This window comes from Pteropus medius, unplaced genomic scaffold, assembly GCF_902729225.1.
Source record: "Pteropus medius unplaced genomic scaffold, Ma_sr-lr_union100, whole genome shotgun sequence".
In the NCBI taxonomy this organism is placed as follows: domain Eukaryota; kingdom Metazoa; phylum Chordata; class Mammalia; order Chiroptera; family Pteropodidae; genus Pteropus; species Pteropus medius.
In genome coordinates this window covers 2,352,418-2,380,395 of record NW_024354886.1, presented here as the reverse complement: position 1 = coordinate 2,380,395, position 27,978 = coordinate 2,352,418, and the positions used below count along the sequence as shown (strand labels likewise).

The window sequence follows — 27,978 nt, the reverse complement described above, 5'->3', positions numbered from 1 at the left end:
TTATGATAGGGGAAATTGGGTTCTGACTGTAAAGGAACTCTGTACCACGTAGCACCTTTTCTGTAAATCAAAAACTGTAAGAATAAAACATTTAAAAAAAAAATACTTCTTAGTGCCACACAGCTAGAATTGCTTGTACTTATCCCCAATGGAAGTTTAAAAAACTTTTTAAATAAAAGCAAATTCAGATAAACCAGAAAGCTTCCTGTGATGATCTTAGAGGTTTTTATTTGAGAACTGTCTTGATTCTCATATTAACCACTGTTAATTAATTATAAAATCTTTTCATCTAATTCTGAAGTTGAGAAATAGAAATGGTGTTCCCATGCCCTCCAACAAAGTTTATGAAAGGGTGAAAAAGTCCACTGATCCTGATTCTGGTTCATGTGTTTACCTTTTACTTTTCTTAGTAATTCTTTCTTTTTATATATCAGTAGAAGTATTCATAAATGAAAAAATTGTAGACACTGAATCATCTTCTGATACACTGAAGCTGAAAGCTTTCTCTAATTATACTCGAAGGAGAACATGTTGAAGATGCAGAGTAATTTAGAAATGCAAGGATGCCTGTTTATCCTTTTGCAAGGGAGAATCTTTAATCTCCAAAATAAACTCTGAGCCATAGTGTAGAAAGAATTCTGACTCATCTGTATTCATTCTGCTTAAATAAATCATACTCTCTTGACCTGGAGAGGAAAGTACCAATTTCCAAGTTGAATAATATCCTTAATCCCCTAGAAACAAAAATTCCGTTATTTCTGAAACTGGTTCACTATTCCCCTTTTCATGAGTCCATTTCTCCATGTGTCTAACCTTCTAGAAGGTATAGAGTGCCCCTGAAACTATAGTTAGGTCTGAGAAAAAAAGAGTTGATGCAAATATATTTTGCGAGACAGTCTGTGTTCTGTTATAAATGATCTTCATTCTTGTGTTCTTCCTTGTTCAATTTATTTTGTGTTCCTGGGATCTTTCTTACAAAGCAGAGCAACATAAACTATATTAGATCTTATCTTTTAGTGGGCTTTTGGGCCAGAGGTTCAGAGCTCCAGATTTTAGAGTGTATAGAATTATTTTTTGTGTCATAAAATTACAAGCTTGATATTAGCATTTGTTCTTTTTTAGCCATTAATTCATCTCATGGTCATAGGTAAATATCCTAAATCTGTATGAGATTAATTAATTAAATCTGTATGAGATAATTGGTGTAGTGAGATGTCTGATTTATCCAGTTTTGGAAAACCTTTTTTAGAGCATGAATAAACACGTATTTGTACCTTCCCATAGCTCCCAGCAAGCTCTGTAGAGAAGGTCAGAGGAATAAAAATAAGGATAACTACTTTGTCCCTGGGAATAAAAAAAGCCCTGGGTTGTGGCTTTTGGCCTGAGTTCTTCTTATCCCTTTTCTTTTAGTCTAAATATTGATATATTAAGTGAATGCAGAGTTTAACAATCATATGCTACCTTTATACTTGATTCTTTAGTTATTATTTATTGTTTAGTTTTTTCATCGAAGGGCAGATAAGAATAGTTCCCAAACTTACTGAAATTTTAGGCCTCGAGATCTGTCAGCTTTGAATCTTCAGTTTAGGTTTGATTTAAAGTGGCTAAAATTGTACTATGCTTCTAATATTCATTGAAATCATTGACATATTAAAATGGAAACAAGACTAATTCAAAGATCAAATTGCTCAGTGATCAAAAGGTAGCTTGGCTATATCAGACTGATGAAATATATTTTAATATCTTTGAAGGTAAGATGCCGTAATATCTGACCCAGTGCCTAGGAGGTAATACATAGTGGTTGTTCAGTAGAAAGTATCCCTTCTTTTTTTTTCTCACCAAGATCTTTGGTCTCTAATTACCAGACAAGGAAAAATTGAGCTAATTTATTGCATTACCAGATGGATATATGTTTTTATCAGTGAAAATACAATCAAATGTGAACATTTTAAATAAAAGAAGCCCCAGAAGTTTTATCCAATTTAATAAAGAGCCTGACTTACATAGAATATTCAAAAAAGAGATATGATTTTCTTTAAAAGAACAAAATATAGTACTGTAAGTATCCTTGTGTTATAGAAGTCTATATAAACATAAACTAGACTTGGTTTAACTGTAAACACTTGCCCATCTCTTTGAAATCATTACGAATACAAAGATGGCACTGTCAGGAAGTGTAGAGTCTAGTTCTGAATTATACTGCTGTATTTTAACTTAATTTCTAATTATTAACACATATTTTATTATATTTGCTTATAAATGAGAATTAATGAAATTTGAATAAATGAACTTGTACTGTTAAAAGCTGTACAAAGTCTTAAGGTTCTTCTTTGTATCTCTTTTCCTTCTGCCTTCAGGGCACCCTTAAATCACTCTTTATTACTGTGGTTCTCTGTAACTCAGCCATCATTTTCTGTATTCTGAATGAAAACATTCTTAGTTTATTTTTTCTTTAGGACTCTAATATTGAGTGGCAACTCACTTTTTCTTCTTCTCAGCTTTCCTCATTATTTATGTTTAATATCAGAACAAAGGATGACTGAGGCTCATCATTCAGCTTTCTGGGGTCAGCTTTCTAGGTTTTAGGTGGTCCATTGGAGGAATTTTTGAGTACTGAATTTTAAAAATTAGGTAACATGGAGTTAAGTGTAGAAGATGAGGGGAAAGGGTGTGACGAGCTTCAAAGTAATATTCTCAGAATTAGACATAATCAGTTTGAGACCTTGTGGTTGGTTATAGAAAACTTTGTATATTCTGAAGTTGATTTCTGGTAGTAGATGAAGGGGAAATCTGATTTCCAACATGTTAGCTCCTAGCATTATATTGTCTACCTTGGAGATGTGATCAGTGTTCTTCCTCTGTGAGTTTCCTTTCCTTTTAATTTCTCCTTCCCCACCCCACTTTTTTTTTTTTTTTCATTTCTTAAGGTTGCTTTAAGGTAACACACTGTTGTGAATGCAAAAACTTTGTTTTTGACAAAAGTAGCTGTTCATTCAGATGGAAGTAAACAATACTAAATTTAACAGATTTTTCATTTGTACTTTTGATCCTATAATTTCAAATTCTGAATGTTTGGATGTGCATCATGTAAATTTATAACCTTCAAACTTGACTTTTTAGCTTAACACATGATATTATTTTAGAATAAGAATGGTATGGGAAAAATGAGTTCAGAGGTAGATCTCAACCTTTATTTTTAACCATTTAAAGTTAAAACTTTGTCCTTTCCATTAAATATCTAGTTGTAAAACAGGTCAGCATTATGTGGAAAAGGTATGCCAAGTTGGAAAAATAGAGTGGCAGTCCTTCTGGGGGTGCTCAGTCAGTGATCAGCAAGGGCTTACTTACCTAAACTCTATACAATACAGATCCTGAAGCAGAAAATCATTATGATCCCTTCCAGCTCTGAAAGTTGATTTTCTTGGCATCACAAATTAGTAGAAGTATATGTGGTTAGTGAAATGCTCAACCTATAACAAGAAAAGATGGATAGTCTTCAATGAGACATAATCAGCTTCTGAAAGAGCAGAGGGGCTTTGAAGTTTTTATATGAGGAAGATCGAAAATGAGAATCTGCCCAGCAGATTTGCAGAGAATCTCTGATAAATTTGTTTAGTGCCATTTCAAACCCCAGGAGCTCCATATAAGGTAGTTTTATTTGGGGCTCTGTTATGGACATACTCTATATATCTCCTCTCACTGGATAGATTCGTCTAAGCATCTTTTGAAAAAGAATGCTAAAGTCTCAAAGATGGGGCTTAATATCTTTACCAATAGATGGCAGACATTGATAGATGGTTTCTAAGGATAATCTCTTAAAATCAAACCTTAATTTCTTTATAGTGTCAGTATATAAAATGAGTATAGGTATGTATTATATTTCTGATAAGAACTAACAGTTGATTGCCAGAAGTGTACTTTTAATAGCACCCAGCTTTCATAGATCAGAATCTTGTAGTGTAGTAGAAGGAGCTCTTATACAAGATTCACACGTCTCCATCCTTCTCTTAGTTTTGGACTCTTGGGCAAGTCATTTAACCACTCTGAAAGAGTTTACTTTTTTTTAAAGAATGATAGTGCTATGTATTCTGTTTGTATCATAGAATTCTTGTGAGAATAAAATATGTATATTAAAGCATTTTAAAAGTAATATTTAAAGAATTCACGGCCATAGCAATGTCACAAGCCCATTTCTTTCTTTTTTCCTTTTTTTCTTTTTAAAATTTATTTTATTTATTTATTTTATTCTGTTTCACTATATAGTACATTGGTTAGACATCTATATAGTTCATAAAAATGACCCCCCTAATTGCACCCTTCCTCCTCGACCCTCCACCTAGCCAACGTATTGATGGTAACTGCATTCCCTAAGCCATGTTCCCCATCCCCATGACCATCCATCAGCTACTAATTTGTATTTCTTCAGCCTTTCACCCTATTCTCCCAGCCCTCCAACCCCCGCTCCCCTCTGTCCAACACCAAATTGTCCACTATATTTGTGAGTCTGTTTTTGATTAGTTTGTTCTTTTTATTCCTTAGATTCCACATATAAATGAAATCATATAGTGCTTATCTTTTCTCTGACTTAAATACCTTCTAGATCCATCAAATCAATATCTTTTTCCATCCCCTTCCTTTTCATATGTAGGGGTCTTGTTTTCTTATCCTTTCAGCCACTCTGTCTTTTGGTTGGAACACTTAATTCTTTTCCATTTAAGGTACTTATTGATTGGAATGTAGTTGTTAACCATTTTTTATTCCTGTTTTTGATACATGTTTTTTTCTTCTTAAAGAAGTCCCTCCAACAGTTTCTGTAATACTGGCTTGGTGGTGATAAATTCCTTTAGCTTATTTGTCTGGGAAGCTCTTTATCTGTCCTTCAACTCTAAATGATAGCTTTGCTGGTTAAATTATTCTTGGTTGTATTTCCTGGGTCTTCATCCTGTCGAATATTTTTTTTTTGCCAAACCCTTCTGTTCTGCATAGAAATCAGCTGCCAGTCTCATGGGTTTTCCCTTATATGTAATTATTTGTTTTTCTCTTGCTGCTTTTAATATTCTTTCTTTGTCTTTAACTTTGGCATTTTAATTATGATGTATCTTGGTGTGGGCCTTGTTGGATCCCTGATGTTTGGAGTTCTCTGAGCCTCCTGGGGATTTTTGTCCATTTCCTTCACCAGGTTAGGGAAGTTTTTCGTTATTATTTCTTCAAACAGCTGTTCAACTTCTTGATTTTCTTCGGTTATGTTGATCAGATGGATATTTGGACCTTTAATAGTGTCCCATATGCTCTTTATTTTTATAGTTTTGGCATCCCATCTCTTGCTGTTCTCATTGCGTGTCCTTCCCGTTCTCTAGATAGGGCATTTGATCCTTTTCTTTATTCACTTTGTTTATTCCTTTGTTTATTCCATTTAATATACTTCTCATCTCAGATAATGTGTTCTTCATGTCAGACTGATTCCCTTTTATAATTTCCATTTCCATTTTTATGTTTTTTATGTCTTCGTTGAAGTTCTCTACACTTCTCAAAAGTTCATTGAGCATCTTAATAACCAGTGTTTTGAACTCTGCATCTGTTAGATTGTTTGACTCCATTATTTCTGGATTTCTGTTCAGAATGGCCTCTCATATGATTTCTGCTTCTTTGTCTTCTTCCCATTTTGGCTGCCTTTCCGTGTCTCTTTCTATGTACTAAGCGAAGCTCTTAGGTCTCTGGGTCTTATTAGTGTGGATTTGTGAGTAGGTGTCTAGTGGCACAGCCCTGAGAGGGGTTCAGCTGCAGGCCAAATTTAGCCCAAGCCTCTACCCTTCTGGGGCCCCCTGTTAAGATTCAGCAAGCAATCTGCAGATGCTCTGCTTATAGTTGCCTCAAAGGGCCACATCAGAAACCGAGACCAGCTGGCTCCAGTGTGAGTCTAGGCACTGCTCAGCAAGGAGCACCTGACTTGCTGGGGACACACCTGGATGTGGCTTGAGTGGGGCTGCGAGTTGGGGGAGGCAAGGTTTCAGGGAATCTTCTGGGTGGAGTGACCTCTGTTATCCAGTTTGATGACTTCATGGCTATGGGGGAACTGTGTCTGTGCACTGGGAGGGGGAAGAGCTCAACAGAAACAGTGGATACCACCGGCATTTATGTACAGAGCGAGTCTCGCCTAGGCCCTTACTCCGACAGTGCCTCCCTGTAAGTCCCTGGTGCCCCCTGTGCGCAGCTGAATTGGCACTGGTGCTCGGAGTGAGCAGGTTCGTCACTGCGAAAATCCACTCCTGGTTGCAGCCCCTTTAAGAGGCGTCTGCTGTTACTGCTGCTGCAGCCTTGGTCTCACTCAGCCGCTGGAGATTGGGCAGCCCTGCGTCCTCGCCCCGTCCTACCTTCTGCTGTTGCAGGGTGATTTCCTGTACTTCTCCCTAGTTGTGTGGCTTGTTCATCTAGATCCCAGGCGATTTTTTCTTGCTTCTGCTCCTTATTACCATCACAACTTTGATTTGGTCGCCAGAGGGATATACAGAGCCTCTGTCATCTACGCCATTTTTTTCCCTCCCAAGCCCATTTTCTGATTGATGAGAGGGAAAATTTCAGTAGTTTAAAATTATTTATGAAACTAATTTCCACACTTTTAATTTAGAATTAATGAAACTGAAACCTGTCTCACATAGCTTGTAAATTGCAGATCCAGGACCCTGACTTATGCTCTTGAACAGTTCAGTTACTCTTTTTCTATATACCATATTGATTATATATTTTTCTTTAGACTCAAAATTATACACTTCTTACTGTCTTTCTCAGAGAGGAAGAAGAGGAGCGAAGGAGAGAGAGAAAAAAAGGAAAGGAAGGAGTAAAATTGGTTTTGTACCCTTATATATGTCCTTTTTAGACAAAAATATCTAAGATAGATTTCTAAAAGGATAATTATAACTAACTCACTGAAGTCTAGGATGTACTGTAGATTTTACAGGTAAGTACCACTGTGATTAAATCCTGTTTGTACTCTGCTCTGTGAAGGTGGGAGTTTCTTAAGGCCAAGGCCATTTTAGGATTATATCTAGAATCCAGTAAGACCGTGCTCTTTTTTTACTTGATCCTAAATAAGTCATGATCATGTATATTTTCAGCATATGTGATAAAATAACTTATTGTAAGTAGTAGAAAACTTCCTTTCCAAGTTATGACAAATAGCTTTCCATTTATACAGTGTTGTACAAGAATAGGAACATATTAAATCAAATAATCACTTTTCTTATGGATTTTTTAAAAAATCTTTATTATACAGTTAATATATTCTGCATAGTTATTAATATGTGACTTGCCAAGGAGGAGGATATTATAACTGAAAAGTCTAATTTGATCAGGTTTCTAGAACAGGATAGCATTCAGAATATTGCTGTGGTTTTATAGTTTTTTGCTATAAATGAGCTAAAGTAGACTACTTGGATATTACCAGTCTACACCAAACTGAATGTACAGTTCAGGGGAGATGCGCACATATATGGATATTGGGCATATTAAGTCCTTAATTCTGGTCCTTTGAAATCCCTTTGAAAAGTTATTAATTAGATAATTGCAGATCACTGAACCACAAGAGCCTTCTCATGGTGTACTAAGTGAACTTAGATGAAGGCAGAACTAGCTTCAGCAGCTTCCCCCTGCACGATCTAGCACTGAGGCTCACATTGAAGAAGTGTAGTCTGGGTTTCTTTTACTTCAGTTTTCTGACATGACAGCTTCAGCATGCATTATGCCTTAGAAAAAGGCCCTCATCTTCCATTATGACAAAATTTTTACGTAGAGTCTTTTGTGGGTGAAGGAGTTGGAGGAGAAAGTGAGTTTAATGGACCTAAGGTAATGTTTAATAACAGAAGATGTAAGTTAAATTGACCAGCTCTTGTGTGCCTCTACATTTAATGTTATAGAATGTGGGATGGTGAAAAGTTTCCCACTAGTTTTATTTCACACTGAACAATTCTAATTGTTTTTTTTTTCATTCAGAACATGTGAAATTTGCCTAATTAAGAGGCTGTCCTTTTTAAATATAAATTTGGCTTTCTTCAGAATCTCTGCTCTTCTGAGTGCTTTGTCCACATTCAGTGCTGTTAATACAAGATAACCTGCTAGCACCCAGCTAAAAACATAGCTTCTTTCTGTTATTAATAACACACGGTACAAAATGTATCCACATGCTTCTCTTCAGGAAAAAACAAAACTTCTGCATAATACTGACATGTGCTCAGCCTATGAGAATGAGAATTTTTTTTTTTTTTGACTGATGGTTTTGTCTGCTCTGGATTGTTCAGAAAGTAGGAAGGAACAAGAGGCATACGTAGATTCCAGGCTATCAGAGTTCCAAGGACCTTAGGCATTGGCTCACCTAGTGTATCTAAATGTCTTAACCCACCTACCTCAGTCCACACTCACCTTAGAGAGTCAGCACAGTTCCATTAGTTAATAAAGTCACGACCTGGGGATTGGAGGGGAGGATTTTAAAAAATACTACAAATCACACCCGTGCACACCCTACCCCTATTGATAATCCACCCAGAGAAGGGAGAGATATGGAGAAGTTATTTGATTTTGGTGGATCTCAGACTTTGGATCACATTAAGTTATTTTAAAAAAAATTTAAAAGAGAGAAGAGAAAGTGACTAACATAGGGTTGCCAGCTTTTATTCAATCGGACATTTAAAAGGAAAATCATCAACATAGAGTTACAAATAAATTACAACAAACATAATATGTAACAGTATAGAATTTACCTTTATGAAAAATTGATATTGCCTTACTTTTATTTAACTGAAAAATTTCATCAACTGATCCATGGCCTAGGATTTAGGAATTACTAACCAAGTGATCATAATTAACTTGAACAATTCTGTAACAGCTTAAAATGAAAAACTATGATGTTATCCTATTGCAGCTCAGTTACTTCTTGCCTGATGGTAAGCACTGCTGCAGAATAATATTTTTAATTTTAGATTCAACAATTTAGAGAGGCTTATAGAAAATTCGAACACAATTGAGGAAAGAGTTCAAATCAATTTGAGTAGGTGCTCACAAAGGTGGGTGGTGTACATTGCCATATTGAATTACTGTATTCACAAATAACGATTCTCTTGAGATGGTAGAATAGATACCTTAAAATCTTGAAGTATGATTTAGGGCCTAGTTACTACAAAAAAAATCCGGGGACTAGCTACGATAGCAGTACTTGGGAGCTGCTGGAAATGCAGAATCCCAGGCCCCACCTTGGTTCTGCTGAATCAGAACCTGCGTTTTAACAAGATTCCCAGGTGATTCACATGCATAATGCACAGCAAACTCAAGTACTGATTTAGGGGGCCTTTCTGAAAGCAAAGGTTTCAAATAGGTACTTTTCACATAGCGTTTCTTTGCCTTATCTGATTGAGTGTTCCAAAATGAAGATTATTAGAGAAAATAGCTTGTTAAAGTAGCAACTGAGACTAGCCTAAAAGTGTATAGAGAGACATTGAGACTGACTGTAATGATAATATGACTTACAGTCATCAATTAGATATAAATTGGTATATCTAAAGGAATTGGAAGCTGTTTTTATCTTTTCAGGTTTATCTTTTCAGGCTTAGTTTTATCTTTAGTAAAACAGGTAAAATTGCAAGTAGAATAACAGTTTTCAAGCAGCAAGAAATGTGTGTCACAGTTTTGGGGCTACACAGTAACTAGCTCTGAAATTTTCTAACCTTAGAAGCTGTCTATTCCAGCCCTAAGCCCTCCTCCAGCACAGCCAGTTCCAGGACTCTATTTACAATGAATATTTTGAACATGAGGACTCAGTTCTGTTTGGATATGTTAGGAACTAGGAGATTCTCCCTCTTTCCCTGTTTGTTCCTCTCTCCACCCCACTCCCCTTTTTTTTCTCTTTCTCCATCTCTTCTCCATAGATAGTTTCACTGTCAGCATAAATTTAAGCTTCTTGAGGACTTTGTCCAGTACTTACACAAAAACTATTGCTTACTTCTAAAGACCAATTGAAGGGCATATGATAATATTTAAGGGGAAGATGTTGTAGAGGAAAAGTGTTACTTCATTTCATGTTTGTTAGATAACTGGCCATAATGATACAGACTGTCTTGGAGCCCAAAGCCTCAATACAGGACTACAATTGGATTTTGAAAGTCTTTGTATAATAGCATCATTTTGATTAGATTAATTTAGGTTCAGTGGTGTTCCTTTTACTCTCATCTGCAGCTGTTAGTCTCTTCATGCCTTTTAGAGCTTCACTGGGAATGTGGTAATGACAGATTGTAAAAAGCTCTAACTTTTCTTTTTTAGTTTGTTAATTTAGCTGAACTTTTCTCTAAATACTTTGTGTGTATAATATGAAAGATAGCTGATGAATATCTAATCGCAAGGTCACATTTGAAGATAGATGTTCCCATAGGGCTATGCTTTACATATCTAATAGTTTGTGATTGTCTCAGAACCCTGAAAAGGATATGAACTTATAATTTATTGGTCCACTCTGATAAAATCTGCAACTTGAAGCCTTCCTTTACCAATTGAATTGAGTGTGAGTGACAACACTGGTTACTTGCTATCATATTTGGCTATTTTATAGTTCTTTTGGGATAGATTAAAAAAAAAACATTTTCTATATATATAAAGAATTTTACGATTACATGATTTTAAGAAATAATTATACCCTTTGTGAACTTCTAACAAAGGTGATATATGCCAGTATATAAACTCAGCATTGGATTAGAAATCTGTTCTAGTCTTTAGTCCATTTTTTAGCTGATAACATTGGGCAAGTCACTTTTTCTGTGCATCTTCTGTAAAAAATAGGAATGTAGGCAATGTGTTATTTAATGTCTTAATATTTTGTGGTTATTCATCTAATTTTATGTAGTTCTGGGCAGTTTCATAGATGAAGAAGTAAATTAGCTAAAATACTTTAGTAGATAATCATGAAATTGGAAAGGGGAGAAGAAAAAACATTGGTGTTAATAGTTTGTATAAAAGCAACAAATTTATACTAAGGACAGATGTTCAAAATCAGACTCGGAGTGCCTTTAAGGTATCTTTCAGGATTCTTTCCTGAGGCTTTTTCTCCCAACCCTAAGCCAAAGCGCATGCTCTTTTTTCTGCCCCTTCATATTCCTCCCCCAGTGGTCGGTCACCGAAACTCCCTCTGACACCTGTCTTTTTCTCAGTCATTAACTCATGCCTTCATGCTTAATTAAAACCTTCTGGTTCCAGTGTGGAGTTCTAAACTAACATGATAAACTATATTGATGTTTAATTTAAAAAGCAGCTTCATTGAGATATAATTCACATTCCATAAGATTTACCTGTTTAAAGTTTACAAGCCAGCCATTTTGCATACTGACAGTAATGTAGAAGAGTTCCAGTTGCTCCACATCCTTGTCAACACTTGGTATTGCTAATATTTTCAACTGTTAGCCATTCTAGTGAGTGTGTGATGATATCATTATGGTTTTTGCATTTTCTTAAGGTTTGTTTTTAATGGATGTGGATGTGTACTTTACGGCACTTGTGTGATAAAGCACCAAATTGGATGACGTTTTGTGGGTTGTTGTTTTTTTTCCCCCAGATTCTATTATCATTTTGCTTTATAACCTTTGTGGTCTCAGGATGTAATTTGATTCTCCACAATTAGCAGCACAATTATTTTATATTAATTGGTCTTCTTGGTTGTCTAGAAATCTGGTATACTTAAAATATGATCAAACACTGTAAATGATTGTATATTTAGGATAATTCTTTGTGATTGTACCTTATCAGTTAGGGTTCTGGGGAAATAAAATCTTATGTAAATATTCAAAATGGTTTTAACCTTTTTCTCAGTTAAGGAGTACATAGCTATAATTCATAAGTCATTTTTTTTTTGGTGAAACTATAATATGAAATTTTAAAATATAAAAGAGAAGATACATTCAAGTTTTGACATTCGATAGTTGGAATATGGTAGTACTTTGAGGCAAATTCTGTAGAAGTATTCAGAATTGAGATTTTTTTAGCCTAACATGCTTCAGTACATTAAAGGAGGAGAGGGGCAGGCAGTAGTGGAATGCTGCTGCATGCTTATCATACAATTATCCCATCCCTAATGGAGAAATTGCATCTTATTCCCAAAAAGTAGGAGACAGTTGATAAAATATATGAACATCCACATTTGACATGTTATTTGTTAATATTTCATTGCCTTAATGGAATCTCTCCTTTCTTGGAAACTAATTTTTAATCCTTATGTAATGAAGTTTTAGGGTCCAGAAATCTTAACTTGAATGTCAATTAAGAGCCTTTGAGAAAGTAGGGGAGAGTGATGGATACATCAGACTTGGCCACCCTCTAGTGGCTGCTGTGGCCATATTGCAACTTTAACTGATCCTCATTTAGTGTACAGTCTGGAAGGATAGGGGCTGAGGGGTTCCTGGTTGTTTCTATACAATTCTTTTTTGTATTACAGAGTAAAATATCTGGACCGACAACTTTAATAAAGAGTTATTTAAAATATCAACATTGGCTGTCTGGGTGGTATCATTATGAATCACTTTATTTTCATAAATATACTTTTCTGTATTTTCTGAATTTTATTCATTTAACTTTTTGTTTTATTTGTTTTAAGCCAGAGAAATAAAGAGGGAGACTCAGAATCAAGAAAGTTCCCTTTATCTACTTACTAGGCACTGTTTAATACATCATCCCTAGTCCTGAAAATACAGATTTGACTTACACTGATTCCTACGTACAAGGTTTATTCGAGTTATAGCTTGTATTTCACTCAGCCCTGTTTGGGGTTTTATTAGAACACTGATCATTTGCTTAACATTTCTATGGCACAGAGTTCTTGCTGATGCTGTTTGTCAGAATACTCTTTCACTCTACTTCAGTCTTGCCCAGTAGAGTCTTCTTTATCCTTTAATGACTGTCTCAGATGTTATTTTTTTCTGGACTATTGATCATTCTTGTGACCCTTCAAAGTAAATATATTCTCTGTTCCTATTAGTTTTAAAATAGTTTTAATATAGTACTTATTGCCTTCTATACTTGTTAGTGTGTGTTGCCTATTTCCTGGCTTTGCTGTGCGTTTTTATATCCTACAGCCCAAAAGCACATAGAAAGCACACAATCGTCTCAAACCTATGTTGAGAGCTTCTGCCTGTCTCAGGTTACACTTTGCTTATATTTCCCTTGTTTATTTTCATCAGTTGCTTGGAACTTTAACATATTTTCCTAGAACCAGTATTTCAAATGGTATGTAGATGCCTAGTCCCTAAGACTGGTTTCAAAATTTTGGTGCACGTTTTAAAATTCTGTGTAGTTTTCAAAATCCCAATGCCTAGGTCATACCTCATACTAATTAAATCATTTGGGATGGGAGCCAGGTATTTTTTAAAGATTCCCACATGATTCCAATCTAAAGCAAAGTTTATAAACCACTACCTTATTTAACCTGTTACGCATAGGTGCTAATGTTAAACTCCTGCTATTGAAAACTTTGCATTTTATGGGAAAATACCTTTGCCAAGCCAGATGTAAGGGGTTTTGATGACTTAAGACCTATACATAACTAGCAGCTTAACATCTAGATATTTGCTATTAAAAAGTATTTGTTCGGTTTACTCTCAGATAGTTATGTATACACACATATATATATATATATGTGTATATATATATATATATTCAGAGAGAGAAAATGAATGATGAAGCAAATTTGGCAGAATGTAAACAATTTGTGAATCTTATAAAGGATATGAGTTCCTTGTATTAGTCTTATAACTTTTCTGTAAATTTTAAAACATTATAAAACTAAATTCTGTAAAAAAAAAATTCATTAACTGAGATCTCAAATTAGTAAAATAGAGATTTTTTGTTTTTAACGTCTAAAAACTGGGGTGAGTAGTTCGCATCTGGCTTCAGTTATCTCTTTTCATATTGCCATTTATCTAAAATTCTCTTCCTTCTGGGGCCCTATTTTGTAAAAGGAGAAGGCATTTCCTTTTATTCTCTTGGATACAGAGACGATGGTATCTAGGCACACATCCATCCTCTTCTCTTTCTGTCTCTTTTTTTTTTTGCTTCATAGGCCCAAAATACTATTTCCTCTAAGGTCCCCAAAGATACAGGTACAATTCTGCATATTCAGAAAATACTTATTGAGGTTTTCTAAATACTAAGCAATTTGCTGGTTGCTGTGTGTGTGTGTTAGATTCATTCATTCATACATACATGGAGTTACATGATTTTCCCATAGGAGGGTTTTGACTTTATTTTAAATTACATTTTTAGTTGGAAGATGCCTTTGATAATTTAATTTAACCACCTGCTTTTTACCAGTACAATGATTAAGACTGATAGATGAAAACTTATACTTTATTTAAGGCCAAGGGGAGTGTATATTTTCCCATTCCTCTTATTGTCCAGAATTCAACACTGAATATTTACTTTTAGGAAAACTTTAATATTTATTTTGTATTACATATATACCCTTGTTGCTTAATTAACTGTGCTCTTGATTCTTTTTTTAAAACTGTGGCTAGTAATTATGCAAACATGTTTAATCTCTTTACTAATCAGGGAAACAAAATGAAAATGAGATACTTTCACATCCATCATATTGATGAAAATTAAAATTTCTGGCAATACCAAGTGTTGGTGAGGATATGTGGGTCTTGTTATTGGTATGAGTGTGAACTGAACATCTCTTTCATGAACAATTTGGCAGTATTTGGTAAAGGCAGCATTCCTTTTGGCTTGGCAATTCCACTTCTAAGTCTAAAGCGTGGAAATGCTATAATGCTTGTGCAAAGGAGACAGGAACAAGAAGTGTTTGTATTACTGGACAAGTTAGAAACAAGCTACTTGTCCAGCACCAGGTGTATGGATTAATTGTGATTTACCATTGTCAGCATGGAGTAAATCTCAAAAACATGGCTGAGTAGAAAACCAAGTTTCTTAATGATGTATATGTATGATACCATTATATAAAGATTAAAAACATATGAAAGTCATATTTTTTATGAATGCTTGTCAAAATAGTATAAAAACATGCCTTGGAATGCAAATCCTGAACCGAATTTAGGATAATGGTTACCTCTGGGAAAGAGAGAGGGAATGAGATTGGGGAAGCAGTACACACAGACCTTCAACTTGGCCTGTAATATTCTATTTCTTCTTAAGACTCTGAAACAAATACAGTGAAATTTTAAGATTAAATAAAGCTAGATGGTAGATCATCATATTACTCACTATAACTTTCTGTATATTTATAAAACATGATTAGATACATTTGGGGTAGTATGTTTAAAGGTGTCACAAATTCAGCCATCAGTAGTAATGTAGAATAGCAGACCACCTATTACATACAATCCTGAGAATAAAGGTAGTGGTTTCAGAAGTTAGATTTTGGAGTCAAACATAAGTGGTTTGGCATCCCAATTTATCCACTCAGCTGTCTGACTTTGGGCTTTAGTGTGTTCATATGTGAAATAGCAATCAAACTCACCTCCTGGGGTGGGTTGTGAGATTTAAAAAAGCAAAAAGCATGTGACAGATAGTAAGCAGTCAATATATGATTGTTACACTTAGCCTTTAACCATCTAGATTAAGGAATTCTAGTTTCAAGGAGCCATTGTTCAGTAGAGATTCATGGTGATGTGGGGACAGTATGTTAAACACACGTTATTGCTTGATTTTTGTATGAGTCGTGTAATTAAAAGTTTCTAAAATACAAAATCCATGCCAAAACCTGGAGACCAAGTTAAAGTTATATTTCTGTACTGAGTTCACCTTGCAAACTTAATTATGAATATTGAAGTTAACTTTGTTATTGTGTTTTCCTCTTGGATAACCTTGCTTTTTAAAAGGAAAAGCCTCCTTGTAAATTACTTGTAAATTTTCAACAGCTGAAATCTCTATTCTTAATTTATCCAGTGAAAATTATTAATAAAAACAGGTACAAATAAAACTAAAACAGTTACAGGTATAACAGATGAAATGGTATTTCATGGACTGAAAAAAATCCTTTTAGTGAACATGATTTTTTAAAAAAAATTTTTAATATAGGATTACTGTTGATATATATCTTTAATTATCTTCTGAGAACTGGCTTTAAAGATCTCTGGAAACACTATTCATAAACCAGACTCAAGGCATCTGGGGGGAGGGGCACAAGGGAGAGGCGGCTTCCTCACTGTATTTAGAAGAGAGGAGGTAGAGGGGTTTTTTTGTGTTTTGTTTTTAACTGTCTTAACTTTTCTAACCTGGCATTTCTTGCCCTCTGGTCAAGTTCATCAGATTGAGAATTGGTTAGGAGTACATTGGTATCTAATAAGATTTCATTTTAAAAGGCCACCAGTGAAAGAGTGAAAGGCTTATAGGCATTTTAAAGTTGTGGGTTTTGTGTCAGGTATCCAAAGCCACCAGAAGTGAGGGAATGGCTTTTTGACTACAGGATCAACTTCCTTATCCAGTTTCTCCCAGGGGATTGGTCACTTTGCGAAACACCAGCCAAAAGGTAATTCACAATTCATAGAGAGGCAGGAGGAGGCTTTGGGATAAAGCACTGTGGGGAGATATGGGCAGGGATTGTTTGGCATTCCATTAGAAGCACCTCCTTTGCATTCCACAGTGACTTCAACTGGTAGTTGAAACTAGGTATTAGTGTGCCCAGTGGGCCATGTATTCCTGAGATAGCTTAGGATTTTTAAAATAAAGTCTGAAAGCTTGATCTGCTTAGTTCCACTAAACCATTGTTCATATTTTTTTTCTGAAGGCCTTTCAGCAGAACCCATCTTTTCATTTTATGAGTATTAAACTACAAAGTAAACGATGTTCTCAAAGTAAATATACATTTTAGAATTTCTGTGTTTGATACTTGAAAAGCAGAGGTAGAGGGAGATAGGGTGTTTGTGTCTCACCGAAGAGGGATACCCCTCTTCTTGTAGAAAAAGAACCATACATTTCTACATGTACATTTCTGGCTAGCAAGGAACTTCTTTCATTTTTTACTTTCTTAGTCAAAGATATGGGCCTGTTTGTTTGTTTCATCTGTGCAGTTTCCTTTATGGAAATAGATGTTAACTGAGTCTATTTTCTCAAATGACAGAAAACATTCACGTCAGTCTTCTTCGATCTCTGGTTTTGGGTTTTGTCTCCCCATCCCCATCCTAAGTCTATCACTTTATTCTCAAAAGTGCATTTTCTAGGTTCCTGGAAAACTAATTATAATTATTTATTTCACCCTACCACTCCTTACTTCCCTACCTTTGGCAGACTTTTAGTGTCAGCTCCCTTTTGCAGTCCTTGGTGGACTGTCATAGCTTAAAAGCCAGTTATCTCAATAGAATGTGAATTTAACTTGTTTGTATGTAACTTTCAGAATAAGATTGGTTAGATAATGTCATTTGTAACCTGTCTCCTAAATAATTAAAACATAGTAGAACAGTCTATAAGGTGGTTTTTAGCTTCACCATCCATAATGTTTATTATAAAAGGGATCTACTGGCATTTATACATTTCTTTAATATCTTAATAAGAAAACATTTTAGTTTGGATTTTGAAATAAAGAACTTTAAACTATTACATCTCATTAAGTGAAATAAAACAGACAAAGTGTATGATATCATTTAAACATAGAATCTAAAAAAGCCAAACTCGGGAGAAAGAAGAGTGGAGTGGTGATTACCAGCTGGTGGGAGAAATGGGAAGCTACTGGACAAAAGGTATAAACTTCCAGTTATAAAATTAACAAGTTCTGGGGATCTAATGTACAGCATGGTGATTATAGCTAATAGTACTCTATTACTTAAATTATTGCTAAGACAGTAGATCTTAAATGTTCTCACTGCACAAAAGAAATGGTAATTATGTGGCAAGATGGAGGTGTTAGCTAATGCAGTGGTGATAATCATTTTTTAATATATAAATGTATCAAATCGACAGTTGTACACCTTAAACTTACACAGTGTTTTATGTCAATTCTATCTCAATAAAGCTGAAAATAAAATACTACATTTTGTAGCACATCATAAATGGTTATAAGTAAGCTATTTCAATTGTTTTCACTACCTTTTCAAAGCATATATTCTTAATTTTAAATCTCAACATTTATTTTTTTGAACAGGAAGTACATACTCTGCAAAATTTTAAACAGATATAAGAGGCACATCACAAAAAATAAATCTGCTCCAGACCCCGATCCACAGTTATTTGTCATTTGACCATTTATGTCATGTGTTGAAATGCAGAAAGTTTTTTTAATGTAATCACATTTATCAGTATTTACTTTTATGGTTTCTGTGTTTTGTGTTAGACTAAAAGGCTGTCCTTTCTCTGAAATTAAAAAGAAAAATTCATGTCTTCTTTTAATACTTTTTTGGTTTTGCTTTTTATGTTTAAATAGTCTTATGTTAATAAAAGACATAATGAACGTTAATATCAAAACACCATTTTTGGTTTTCTCATAATAGCCTTTACTGTTCAGTTGTGGAATGGCCTGTATGGCATAGATTTTAGATGCAGACAGACTAATGGTCAAATCAGAGCTCTGTTATCTAATTGCTCTTTGAGGTGGTCAGATTATCTATGTCTCTGTTTTCTCATAGGTAAGAATAAGGATAATTGTACCTACCTTGAGGGTAGTTGTGAAAATTGGAAGATAATGTGTATATTCATTATATTCTTATATCAGGGCTTCACAATTTATAATCCAAGACATACTAGTTTTTTCCCATTCTCTGATGTGAATGTCACAGTAATGGAAAAAATTAAAAAGATAGAATCAGTTGATGATAAAAACATGTTTCAGATTACCTCATAAAATATTATGTTTTAGTGACACTTTGTTATTAACAAATTTCTGACGTATACTTGTCCATTGCATTATTTATAATTAAATAGTAGTGTTTGCTTTCCAAAGAGGAAGCAATTACAGGCTTAATATTAATATGGGAAAGCTATACGTGATATGTGAAAAAAAGAATTGTTGATGCTTCTATCTTAAAGAGGAGTTTGGAAAACATCTTATTTTGCCCCTTTCTCCATTATACAGCCTACTATTGTCCAGCTTGCTGTGGGTCTTCTTGCCAAATGAGTTTTGTATCTCTTAAGTTAATTTTCTGCCACAATCACTTCAGTCTGATGGCTTTGGTGTTTGTGTATCCATTAAGCACACTGCCAGGATATGTCCACCACTTTTCATCTCTCCCATTAAACAGCTGTCAGCAGGTTTACAGAGCTACTCCCTTGCTCTGCATTAATTGTAAGGAGCTGCAGGATGCAATGTAAAAGGGTCCATCAAGGAATTACATAGAGCTGGCTTAGGTATCACAGGTGAACATAAATCCTGTCATCAGTTAGGTTGTATTTTTTAGTATTCTATACTTATATGAATAGAAAAGATATAGGAGGGAGTAAGTTTGTTTTTAAATTCTGTATCTTTGTTAACCTTTCCCTTGCTTCGTTCAACAACCTCCACCAGTAAAATTCAGCAATTCTGAACAATCACGTATTGGAGGAGTCTTGGGTAAGAAGCTTTCATTAAAGTTGTATACAGCACCCTGCTGAGATTTACAATTGGTTTTGAAATGAAAATCTGTTAGATTAGAGCAAACATTATCCTAACTGCAGTGATAAGTAATGTGGAGAAGATTAATGATTTGTCTGTGAAAGCCACTGAGCATTAAGTCTGCTTTTGTGCCCTTTTTTAAAAGGTGGAAGTGAGAGAGGTGGCAAGGAGGAAGGATGGACCATGCTTTTCATAGCTATATGCTTATCTTCTTTATATGAATTAGTGATTCCCTAGCTCATAACTTGGAAAGTTCTCAGTTCTGTCTTCCTGTTGGTAATGTAGTTTTTTGTCTTCCTAGCAGCAGCCTCATCACCTAGAAACTTGTTAGAAATGCAGAATCTCGAGCCCTGCCCCAGATCTACCAAATACTAAATCAGATTCTGTGTTTTAACAAGACCCCCCAAATTATGAGAATGCACATTAAAGTTTGAGAAGGTCTACTATAAACCATAGCCTGCTTTTCTAAAATCAGCATCTACTATGTTTTTCCTTTGTTCACAGTAGGCAAGAAGATTTTTAAAAGAGAGAAAATGCCTTTTATTTCACCAACAGTAAGCCTGATCATGCTTTTAGTGTTACTGCAGTGCCACATTGTTTGGTGCTGTTTCTGAATCTTCCTGGAGATGCTATTTATAAATGCAGTTATTTCTACCTAATCTCTGCAACAGAAATATGTCAGCTCTTTGTTTTGCAGCTCTTTTAATAACAACAGCTACCATTTGGTGAGTTTGCTTTATGTTCCATGCACTTTACTAAGTTTTATAAAGTTCTCTCGTTTAATTACAACCCCCTCACCGCCCGCCCCCCTGTGCTTTTCCCTAAAATGAAGACATAGGCTCAGAGAATTCTAATGTGACTTGGTCAGGTCACATATCTCCTAAGTATTAAGGATGAGCTTCAGACCTCAGTTTGTCTGAGCCTTACTTTCATTGGACTTGTTTATTCTCTTGTAAACTCAGGAAGCAGGTATATGAGGGGCCTGCAGTTAGCTTTAAAGACAATTTTGCATATCCTTTGCAAAAAGTAAAATCAACTTTGCTACTAGAATGTACTATCTTTTTTAATTTCTCAATGTGCAGTTTACTAAGGGAAAAGGTGTTTGGTAATACTTTTCAAGAAATCTTTAATGGTAGAAGGGGCTTTCAGAGGTGAGCTAGCCAAACACTCTAAATTGAGGAAGATGTAATCTTTCAGGTAGTTTTTATTTAGGAAATCTACCTGAAGAAGGAGCTATGCATATATGTGTGAAATGTATTTTAAGGTAGACGTTCGCCTTTTCATTGAACATTAGTTGGTCTGATTGAGGTATTGCTAACAGTTTTAAGACATTTTTAATAACAGTGTGGAAGTTTTTGTAGTTTAAAAAAAGAATTGAACACTAATTTTTCTAAAGACGAATCCAGAATATGCTTCCTGTAAGGTGCTCATAATCCGATTTTTTTGGCATTGGCAAGGAGAAAACATTTCATTTTGACAAGAGGGAAATATCCAAGTGTAAGAGCAGTTTCTTACACAAGAAATCTCTTATGTCATTACTTGTCTGGAAAAATCAGAAATGATTCCAAAAAGGTAGCTTTTAAAAAGATTTCAAGTAATTTAAGTGGTATTTATACTTGCTTATTCAGTTTGGTCTCTAACACTTTCAGTACTTAAACTACTCCATTATTAAGAAGTCAGATTAATGACATTGGCCAATTATAGAAATCACTGTAGTTAGTATTTCTTCAGGGATTTATTATTCAACCCAGCAATTCTACTTTGAAATGTATACACCCCAAAGAATTGAAAACAGGTACTCAAACTCAGTACATGTCCATTCATGTTCATAGCAGCATTATTCACAGTAGCCCAAAGGTGGAAACTGTCCACATGTCTGCTATTGGATAAATTGTGGTGTATCTATACTGTAGAATATTTTTCAGCCATAAAAAGGAATAAAGTATGGATTCATGCTGCAATATGGATGAACCTCAAAAACATTTATGCTAAGTGAAAGAAACTTGGAGACATGAGAGGTCGCATAGTATCTGATTCTATGAATGTACAGAATAGGTAAATTCATAAAGATAGGACTCACATTGGTGGTTAGCAAGGGCAGCAGAGAGTAGGAATGGGGAGCAACCAACTCGCTTAACAGGACAGTTTCCTTTTGGGGTAATAAAAATGGTTTGGAACTGGATAGAGGTTTTGTTGCACAACATTGTAAATGTACTAAATGCCACTAAATTGTTCACTTTAAAATGCTTGCTTTTATGTCAATTTCACCTCAATAAAAACTACAGACATATTATTCATTCTCTCTCCTTTAGTTGAATCTTTTAGTATATCTGGAATGTGGTCACATGTCACATCATCATCTGAAAGATGCTCTTCTCAGATTTCAGTGTTGAATTTAATACATTTTAATTTTGAACCCACTTATTACATTCCTTTGCTTTAGAATTGTTTCATTTCTCTGACTCGGGGATGTTAATTAAGATGCTATCAGCATAACAAGCATTAAAAAAGAAGTTCTTCCCTCCAAGAATTCACAAGTCACATACTTTTAGGAGTGGACATCTCTAGGAAGAGACAAAGGTCTTTCTTTGGTCACATCAGTACATTTTTCATAATTACTTATGCTGCTTTTACTTCTTAATTAGAAGCAGTGCTTTTTTTTTTTTTATCCCCTTTTAAATATCCAAGTGAGGGAAGAAAAATGGCATGTCGTACACATATCAAATGAGGAAGAGAATTTCTCTGAATGCTTTTCTTTTTGGAAACTTGAATTAATATTGCAGTTATGCTGAATTAGTGGAATTTATGACTATAAAACATTAGCCTTTAAAGAGAAGATGAGTCTGACAAATAACTTGTTTACTCGTCTTTTAGCCATTCTCACCCACATAGGGAATATTATCCAGCCATAAAAAAGAGTAAAGTACTGATTCATGCTACAACATGGATGAACTATAAAAACTTTATGTTACTTGAAAGAAGTCAGTCTCAATAGACCATACATTGCATGATTCTATTTATATGAAATGTCTAGAATAGGCAGATCTATGGCAACAAAGTGGATTGATGGTTTCCTAGGGCTGGGAGTCAGTGAGAGAGAGGAGGTTATACTTTAAATGAACTGTATAGTATGTGAATTATGTATATCTCAAAGCTTATAAGACAGGACATTTTTTTAAGATGCAACATATTTAAATTACAAATTACTAACAAATCATTTTCCAGATCCACTCCAAAATCCAGTTCATCATGGAAGATTATTAATTTCTCTGTCCCCTAAACACTCATATATCCAATTTATACCGGGTCATTTTATACTTAATACATTATTTTTATAATTTTTTCTTATGAATTCTACTTCTCCAGACCCAAATCCTAAAACAACTTCTTTTGCGCCCTGTTTTAGCACTGTAATTGGGGGCTTTGTTTACCTACAGAAGACATTAGGAGATCCTCGGTAACAATGTAAGGACTCAGAGTGTGCTTACTCAGCTTCACATCATAGATTATATAAGCATTTATTATTTGTATTGTTTTAAGATCTCTCTTTGGATGAGCTTAAAATGCTTTTAAAATCTGACAGTGGACCTCTCCCATTTACCATATGAAGGCATAATGGCTCTTTATATTATAATAAAATATTCCAATTTTGTGTGCGTTTGTGTATGTGTGGTATAAATCTAGACATCTCAAATATAGGTGCTCTGTTTGGGAAGGAAATTTCAGTTTCTGTATGCACATTAGCTTGTTTTTTCTCTTACAGATGAAATGCTGGGTCTAAGTTTTTAAATTGATTGCTGTTTATTAAATAAGTACTGGATATATTGACCCATTTTCTTTTGGAACTAAGTAAATTTCTATCCCATTTCATAAATATTTTCCCCAGTCCCAAAAGAGAACCCTTCAAAAGCCTACAGGGCTGTAAGGACATGGGCTCTAGTGATAGCTAATGAACAGTGAGCATAAGAAAATGGTATGTTATGTGGACACGAACATTAAGAGAGTAGATTATAGTGTTTTTCTTCCATATCTTACTTTTTAATTATTTCTTATATAAATAAATTCGGCAAGCCTTTTAAATGCTTCATGGTTTATAAGTGGTTGGTTCGCATTCAGCCCTTATTCAGAAACCCCATGCTGAATTTTCATGGATTCTTTAAGGTCCTTCTCAAAAAAACCGAGGAGCTTTGAATAGCATATGGAGATACCTTTTTTCCCTCAAGGTTAACTTTTCCTTTCGTAAGTATATTTTAGGCAGCAACTTGCCCTTCTAAGTGTACCTCTTTTTAATAGAGCATTTTAAATAGAATATATTGTTTAGCTGTCTTGGAATTAAGTCTATAAAATATTAATGAATGTACTAAGGCTTGAAAAACCCAGCAGTGTGTGTGTAACATATCTAGCTTTCAGTAGCTCACATAGAGTAGCAAGGAATCAAAGCAAAATTTTGAAGAAAAACTGTTTTTCACGGCTGGCTGCCTTGGTAGGTATAAAATATTAATATTTGCACAAAAGGCTGATGCTCTCAGCGGAGGCTTTGAAACCAATCTGGGTATCCTAGGAGGATGGGGGAGCCATGGTAGGGCGAGTGGAAAACTCTGACTCAGCACATCTCAGAGATCTCTCGGCCACAGGTAGGAACAAAGCTGATCTCATTTGAGCTGCCCTTGCTGTGGAGCCTTGCTTTTGTTTCTCTGTAATTCATGCAGGCTCTTTGTTGGGAAGACGGGGAAGATATTGCTTTTCAAGCTTAAAGGTGGTTACCCAACATTCCCTAGGGCATTGTTTGCCCTCCCCAAGTTGTTACTCCATTTAGAAGAACACATTTACTACCAGAATGGAAACTGTCTTCAGGTTGTTATTTCATAGAGTTGTGTAAGCCTTCCTTTATCCAGTATCCCAGAAATAACATCAAATCTAGGAATAAGGCTGTCTGTTCCCTTTCTCTGTTTTGTAGTTTGTGCCTCCTACTGAAATTTAGACTTAAGAGCACACAGTCATATGGCATACTCTTGTAAGATAACAGTGTATGTGAATTAGAAAACCTAGATCTTTAGCCTCAGTTATAAATTTTGGGTAGGGTTTGTAGGACCTAGATGTCTGTGTGATATATTAAGAAAGTTTTAGGTAAACATTACACCAAATTTTCTGTATTGTATTACAATTTTTAAAAATATTTATTGTTTTTTAAAATTCATCTCTGGATAGCTTAGTGAACTACAATTTGAATGTGCAGTGGTCTATATTCCAAGCTTGTATTTATTGCCTTTTTTCTCAAGTGAATTTCCTCAGATAACTGCACATCTGCTTGATAGGTTCAGAAGGTGATGTCCTATTGCAACTAAAGCTTGTCTGACCTAAGGTATTTTGGAAGTAAAGAATTAATTTACCGACCTCAACAGTATGAAAACAGAAGAAGGTCGAAGTTAACGTACCAACAAATAAATTCCAATTTGCGACTTTCTTTTTACCCTACTGTGGGATCTTGGCCTGGCTTCCATTTATTGTGGATAGATTTCATATATTCCATGTAGAATTCCATTATGAAGTGTACCTAGGTGACTTGGCTTTTTCCTTTCTTTATGAAGAAAGCATGGAACACTCTAAATCCAAGGTATTTTCTGCTTGTAGGGAATTGTTTTAATGCCGTCTGGTTAGATGTATTTTCAGTGAGATTGACCTTGACTCTCACCACAGACTCATTCGTTTTCCTTGTCCACCTTGATTGAGATTGACTTGATATCCTGTGGAGGAACTGGGAAGTCAGTAGGACCCAAATCTTTAGTCTTGGGCCTGGCTAGCTATTTCAATTCTATCTGAACTCTCACCTTCAGAAAATTAGGGTTCTATCAGGCTTCTTTACTCATCCTCTTTAAAACTACAGGTTTTAAAACGTTTTCTGAAATGTTTCCATCAGGATATGTCTAAAAACTATTGCAGGTGGGTGGCCCTCTTTCTGACTCCTGATCTGATGTTGCCCAAGCTAACCGTCATCCTGTAAACTGATGGTACACATTTTCGACCTCTGGATCCTGGGAAGGGTAGGGTAGCAGTTCTGATTTTACCGTTTGCCTTTACTTCTACATTATCTGTTTCTTTGTTACTAAATATCAACAAACACTTTAAATTTGACTGTAATAATATGTCTTCCTTGTTGTTTCTTACCCTACTCTTAAAGTATTCATTTGAATCTAATATCACTGAAACCACACAGCACTTAGGTTGTAATTGATTGTAGTCTCTCACACAGTTACTAAAGTAAGAATCGTATCTAAAATTTATAAAGAATATCTACATATTAATTTTTTTTAAAGAAAAAATACTTGTAACTTTTAATCATTAAGTACAAAGAAAGCATGATGCGTTAGTATGTATTGGTAAGGATATAGAGCAACAATCAGACCAACTAATTAATGTTAAATGAAAAGGGGAACATCTACCTTAAAATAGATTTCACACATACACTCACAGCTCCTTCTTCAGGTAGGTTTTCTAAATTAAAACTACCCAAAAGATTACATCTTCCTCAATTTAGAGTGTTTGGCTAGCTCACCTCTGAAAGCCCCTTCTACCATTAAAGATTTCTTGAAAAGTATTACCAAACACCTTTTCCCTTAGTAAACTGCACATTGAGAAATTAAAAAAGATAGTACATTCTAGTAGCAAAGTTGATTTTACTTTTTGCAAAGGATATGCAAAATTGTCTTTAAAGCTAACTGCAGGCCCCTCATATACCTGCTTCCTGAGTTTACAAGAGAATAAACAAGTCCAATGAAAGTAAGGCTCAGACAAACTGAGGTCTGAAGCTCATCCTTAATACTTAGGAGATATGTGACCTGACCAAGTTACATTAGAATTTTCTGAGCAACCTTACACATTTCCAGTAGGAGCATGAGTTTTTGTCATATCTTTTACTTTTGCATGTGCTGTAAACATAATACATTGCTCTTATTTTTGCTTTAAGAAGTAACCTACTAGAAAAAATACAAATAAGGAAAATGTTAAGTTTATATTTACCTTAAAGTATTCTGTATTTAGTGTTCTTCTATGTTAGATCCAAGTTTCTATGTGCTATCAGATTTCTTCTGCTTGAAGAACTTGCTTTAACATTTTTGTTATATAGATCTACTGACAAATTTTTTCACCATTTTTTTTTGTTTGCAGGTGTATATGAGAAAGCTTTTATTCATTCTTCATTCTTAAAATATATTTTAAATAATACATTTTACATATTTTACATGATAAGATATGTGAACCCCCATGTTCATTGTGGCATTATTTACAGTAGCCAAGATACAAGAACAACATAAGTGTCCATCAGTGGATGCATGGATTAAAAAAATGTGATATATGTCCATGAAACTCATGTCATATGTCAGTTATACCTCAATTAAATAAAGAAGCCCAGGCAAGTGGAATATAAAATTAATTATCACACCAGTGAAGCCACAAGAGCCTTGAATTTTATTCAAGGAATAATCTTTCGTTTTGTTGTTTCGTTTTGTTTTATTTCTATGTTGTTTTTAGTGAACCCAACTCCTGTATAGCTGTAAGGCCATTCATGTCATACGTTTCTCCTTGAGTGAACTTCCCTAGCCAGTGTCACTCAAGAAATTTTCCCATTTCATCTAAAAAATAAATTTGGGGGCTAATATTTAAAAAAAATAAAGTTAAAAAAATTTAAAAAGTAAAGGAAAATATAAGGGGCTATTTAACCTTAGGGTGGAAAAAGACCATTCTAAATTTAATACCAAAGAAAAAAACAATAAGAAAAAGACTAAAGAATTTGACAGCATAAACATTTTTGAATGCTTGGGGGAGAAACTTCTACCATAAACATTTGAAGAATAAATAACAAATTAGAAATATTAGTAACTATATATGGCAAAAGCTTACTCTTACTCTTGCTAATATATAATGAGCTCTCTCTTATTAAATAAAAGACAAATATCCAACAGAAAACCTGGTTAGGAATATGGACATGAAACTTTAAAAAAAAAAACATGCAATAAATACAAGAAAAAAAGCATTCAATATCACTAATAATAATAGAAATTAGTTAACATTAATCACTGTTCTATTGGTAGGTTTGATTTTGTAATGGCGTAACCTAGTATTTACCAGAATTTGCACTTATATATCACCCTCGAAAAAGTATATTATAACATTCTTTCTAGGAAGCAATAGATATCAAAATAATTTCTAAAATGTGTTCTAGCTGTTTGCCTAGTAATTACTTCTAAGTAATATTTTTTGAAGACATAATCAGATGCTTATTAAAATTATAGCTCGACTGTTTTTTCTTTTCAGCACTTTTTAAAAGTATTGTTCCATTTGCTTCTGGCTTTCATAGTTTCCAGTGTGAAGGTTTGCTGTATTTCTTATTTTGCTTTTTGGCAAGATTTTTTCCCTTTAGC

At 34.6% G+C, this 27,978-nt stretch overlaps 1 protein-coding gene and 1 long non-coding RNA gene across 4 annotated transcripts in view; both read left to right on the top strand.

Annotated features, from left to right (window-relative positions):
- ZFAND3 (zinc finger AN1-type containing 3) overlaps window positions 1-27,978 on the top strand; it is a 319,318-nt gene that overhangs the window by 168,213 nt on the left and 123,127 nt on the right. The window lies entirely within an intron of this gene.
- Window positions 8,056-18,361, top strand: LOC120597557 (uncharacterized). Its single transcript, XR_005651414.1, has 3 exons — window positions 8,056-8,066; window positions 15,699-15,700; window positions 16,888-18,361. It is a non-coding gene; the product is annotated as an uncharacterized LOC120597557 (long non-coding RNA).